Below are 5458 nucleotides of genomic sequence, written 5' to 3' on the forward strand. Positions count from 1 at the left end.
GAATCTCTCCAAGCATCAGCTGAGCTTGGGGGACGGTGTGGCCTTGAGCGGTGAAATAGGGACAGCCCCCTTCCAACACTGGGGGGGGGGTTCTGCATGCAATAAATATAGTGAAATGTTTACCTTGTGAAGACACTATATTCTGGCCACTTCACAGGACGTCGCCAAGCTCCCGCATCTGGCCAGCAAACTGCTCAATACATCCTCCATTTTAAAGCACTAGTTGTGGAATCACTTAAAGTGGATTCCCCAAACTAAAAGCACTTTCCCCAGTGGACAACCAGCACACTACACGCTAAAGAAATGTATGGAGGTGAAGAAACGCTATCTCCGCCTCCCATGTCCTGCTCTCCTCTCCCTTCTCCTGGGGACAGGATTTTTTTTAAAGCAAACAGCCTGGAGCAATGGATAGACATACAAGCATGCAGGCAAAGCCAAAAAGAATTCTCCCCAAAGTATGACTCGCTACAGCCCTCCCCCCCAAAACCAGGAATTAGATTAATTTTTAAAGGATTCAAGACTTGTGATTCCATAAGGGTGGGGGGGTGTTATGAAAAGCACTAAGCATCTATGATTAGATGCATAGGCATTTCAACGAAGTCTGAATTTTTAAAAAATTGGCGGGCATTGTGGGACCTTTAAAAAAAAAAGAGAAAGGGGATTGGCTGTCTGGTTTGATTGACCGCATTGCTCTCTTCAAGCAGTGCTTGCGGAGTGTAAGAAGCATGAAAAGGTGGCAAAGTACAGTGAGATGGCAAGAAGTTGAGGAATAGCCGGAGGTGTGATAATATTTAGCACTACCCCATTATGCTGGCGTAATGCTATTTTTTTCCAATGTGTGGAAAATCCCCGGTATTTGCAGAAGGCTATTGGGAGGGTAAAAAGCGTGCCATGTCTGGCTTTGGACCACAGGTCCATTTGGGAGCTTTTCATCCTTTGGGAGCATTTCATCCAGCTGTTTAAGAAGGCTCCAAACCCTGGGACTACCACATCAGTGGCAGGACAAAAGGAGCCATTAGACAGAGCAGCTCTCTTGCAATGTGTTCTTTCCAAAGAGATATTTATTTATGTATTATTTTCATATTAAGTCTTTTAATGGGAGTTTTAATGGGGTTTTAAGACACTGTAACCCGCCACGAGCCATTTGGGAGTGGCAGGAAATAAATCGAAATAATAATAATAATAATAATAATAATAATAATAATAATAATAATAATAATAATAATATACAATTCCTCATGGCAAGCAGGCTTGGGTTGATTTACAACATGAGTTCATCCAGCTTTATAAAAATCACAGTTTAAATGCCATTAGAAACGTTTCAGCACTCCATTGTATCTGCTAGTAGTTCTGCTCTGGTCCGCCTCTTAGGGGCTTTTTGCACGCCTTCAAAATAGCACAATGGTTGCCAATTGAAAACGCTACTGATTTGCTGTTATGCACAACGTCGTCGACAATCTGCCACACACCTGAAACCAATCTGCAAAAAGCGCTTCCTTGTAGCGCTTTCAGGGAAATCCCCAAAAGTGGATTCACCCTCCGGAAAGCGATACACTCCTGCAACCAATCTGCAATACTAGCGAAAAAGACCTGTGCGTTAACATTGTTGCGGTTTCTACAAAGTCCCTCCCCCTGGCTCTCTTCTCTGATCTTCCGGCGAAGCGATCGCCATTTTTTTTTCTCCAAGCGAGCGGGGATAAATGCACCAGTGAGCCTCTTTCAGTTTAGAGGCTTCCCCGGCTTCAGTCCCTCCCCTTCAGTCACTAAGCACAAAGAACAGAGATGCCCGTTTGCTGATGTATTTTCACTTTATTTTTTACACATTCATTCAGCCGAAAATCGGGCCCGTGAGAGGGGGGGGGATTTTTTTTTTTCACTCGGAGGGAGTGTGGCAACGATCAAACGACAGCTCAAACACACTAGGCAGCTAGATGGGTCTCTCCGTTGCAATGAATTAACACAGATTTGTTGCAATGGGTCTGTTTTTTTTAAAAAAAAACCTTTCTTAAAGGGAAAGGGGCTGTTTGGGAGCATGCTAACGGCTGCCCATTGGCTGCTTGACGGCCAGGGGCGGGACGAGCTTGGCAAGAGCGCTTCCTTTCTAGCGATTTTTGCCGAGACCGGAAGCCTGTGGGAAACGCTACAAAACGCAACTGGATTCCACTACAAAGGCAGGTATGCATAACGACGAATTTCACTATTTTAAATGGCGATTTTTCATTCAGTGACCAATTTGCTACAAAGATCCCGGTGCGTAAAGCCCCCCAGTCTATTTCACAGACAGTATGGGTGTTACTGTTCTAATTTGGTGGAGGGAAGGATGGAGATACGTGGAGGGAGGCCCATAGATTTGATTGGCTACTAGTTTTGTTCTGGCCTCAACCCAGTGGAAGAGCGTTGTTTTGCGGACCCTGCGGAACTTGGATAGTTCCACCAGGGCCTGGTTCTTGACCTCAGTGCTTAGAGGACATCTGTGTGGATATTCTCAAAAACAGCATTCACAAAGGTGGAGGAGAACATCCCTGTGGAATTGGTTCAGGAAACCTGCCCTGAAAGACTGCGTTGTCCTTCCCTGCTTGGAAGAGTGTGACTGCACTAAGGTATCTTTCTATGGCCCCCTCACTCCACACCTGGAGCTGCCCTCCATGTGCCCTCCCTATACGCAGATGCATGCTCTTCACCTCTTTGGGTCAGGAACAAGTGCAGGATTAGCGATAATTGGCTGCCCTTTGAGGTCTAAAACCTTCCCGCTGATTACCTGCTGCAAGCCCACACCTGCCATTCAGACAGTAATCCCCTGGATTAGAGCGGCTGGTGGAGACCCCGGCAGATGGCTCACAGCCAGAGATGCCCCCTTGAGTTTCCTGTCAAGGATGGCTCTCTGCACCTCTGTGAGCAAGACTCATCTCTCGAGTGAAACGCATCCTTTGCCTGGAGCTGATCTTCGGCCTAGCTCATCTCTTGCTCCTGGGAGCATGCATCCTCCATGGCAGAAGGGTAACATGTTTTCTTGGTGCATATGTGGAGAAAGTTTGTCCTCGCAGTTTGTCACTACAGTTTGTCCTTGCAGCCTTATCAACAGTCCTGCCAAGAAAATACTCTTCTCTTTCCCCTCACCATGAGCAAACCATTGATTGCTATAGCGCTACAACACTTCATACTATTTGTTTGTTTGTTTATTATATTTGTATACCGCCCTCCCCTGAGGCGGTTCACATGGAATGTAAACAGTACGTAAAGCGTTGTTTCTGCATAACATATAAATGGATTGCAGCAAAGATAACAATAACAATAACAATCATAACCGAAGGTAACAGTCTAATCAGAATAACAATCAAACATGTCTAAGGTTCAGATCGGGTGTATGGATTCCTGGGAGGGAGGTTCAGGTCGACCTCGACCAAATGCCTGGCGGAAGAGCTGCTTTTTGCAGGCCCTGCGGAACTGTCTTGGTTCTGGGTGGCCCTTTGTGGTCTCTTCCAGCGCTGTATGATTCTGATTCCGGTTTAACGCTCATTCCTCCTCTCCCAAGAAGTCTGGAAAACTAAAAACTCCCTGGTGCTCTCTCTCCCAACTTTGGCTCCCAGGATTCTTGGAGGAAAGGCAGGAGTAGTTGAAGGATTCACGGGACCTATAACACCAGAGCCTGTTTAAGGATTTGTGGGGCCTTAGCAGAGAACAGTTGCAGTGGGAACAGCCAGACTGGGGGCAGAGAAGCTCTCCACAGTGGAAAGGGGTGTCACTCCAAATGTCCTCAAATAGGGAAAGGGGGGGGAGAGAGAGAGAGAGGATATAGCCCTGATCCATGGCAGGGAAGGCACTGCATGGGGTCCCTGGAAGCACAGGGCCTGTAGCTTGTGCTACATGAATAAACCACCCCTGGGGGAAGGCATAACACAGAGACTGGTATGAAGTTTGGAGCGGCAAGAAACTCTGAGGTATGTTTCAGTGCATACTGTCATAGGCACTCCCTTCCCAGTGCACAGAAAGCATCCCAGATTGGCAGCTTATTGCTGAGGCAGGCGAGAGCTTGCTGTGGTCAGCCGCATGACTGGCAGCAGCCTCCTTTTCAGCATCAGCATCAGCATCATCAGAGACCGTGCCACAAGTGAGCAAGAGCCGCTTGTGAAATGTCCCCCCTCCCCTCAGCGGAGGCTGCCAGAACCTGGCTTTGCCAGTCCTGCAGTTGGGGCTGTGCAGATGTTCTTGGCCCAGGAAGGCAGAGAGAGGAGAGACGTCCCCGAGTGTTTTAAAAAATTAGATTCATGTCCTCCTCGTCTCCATTTCTCATCTTAGGCTGTCCTCAAACACTTTGATGACTTGCCCAAATCTTAAAATGGATTGTCACTGATGGCAACAATGCTATACCATTAACAAATTGGGTCTGGATTGCTAGATGCTGCTCTGTGCCGCTAAGAACCGTGCAAGCCACAATTACTGCACCAGAAAGAAAATAATTTTCACAAGAGCCACCAAGGAGGTCTGGCTGACTTTCGAGAAACGAGAGCCAAAGTGGGCCAGCTTCTACTCAGTCCTCGGCCTCAGAGGCATCCCGCTGGGTCTCCTTTGCTCTCAGTTCCGCCTTCACTTTCTGCTGCTCTGATCCGTCCCACCCACTGGTGCTTCGTGCCCTCTGTAAATCTTGCTGACCTCGAGATCCTTGTGCCTGATCAGAGAGTGGGCAGTCTTGATTTTCCATTAGCTTGTGCTTTCTCCGGCCACATGTCCTCACACAGGACTCAAGAAAAGGGAAGTTCTACGGGGAAAGTGCTTCTGTAGGCAGCTTGATGGATTTCCGGGCTCTGCATGTCCTCTGTGGGCATAAGGGCCGTGGTTCAGCGGAGGTGTCTCTGTTTGGCATGCCGAAGGACCCAGGTTCAATCCCTGGCCTCTCCAGTTCAAAGGATCAAGCAGTAGGGGATATAAAAGACTGCCGTCTGAGCCCTTGGAGAGCCACTGCCCATATGAGTAGACAAAATTGACCTTGAGTGACCAAGGGTCAGATTCAATAAAAGGCAGCTTCCTGGGTGTTCACTTTCACAATCCAGGGCCTTTTAGAGTTGGTTCATTCAGAGGGAAAGAGAAAGTGAAAATGGGGAAGATCCTCCAAAGGGGATATCCTGGGCAGCAGCAGCCTTTTTTGCAGAAAATGGATGTTTTTGGGGAAATCAGCACAGCAGCTGCGGGGAAAGTAGGGGGAAAGCCCAGCAAAGGGAAGCTGACCATCTTCCAGCAGCAGAGGAAGGGGGGTAAGGATAGCTGTGGAAATCCAATGACTAAGTTGCACTTCTTCTTCTGGCTGGTAATGAAATCCATGTCTACCTCTGAGATTACAAATGATCTCCAGGCAACATAGGTCAGTCTGCCTGGAGAAAACGCCAACTTTTGAAGGTAGACTCTACGGCATCGTGCCTCATTGAAATCCCTCCCCAAATCCCATCCTCCTCAGGATCCTCCC

This window comes from Paroedura picta, chromosome 5, assembly GCF_049243985.1.
Source record: "Paroedura picta isolate Pp20150507F chromosome 5, Ppicta_v3.0, whole genome shotgun sequence".
Lineage (NCBI taxonomy): Eukaryota > Metazoa > Chordata > Lepidosauria > Squamata > Gekkonidae > Paroedura > Paroedura picta.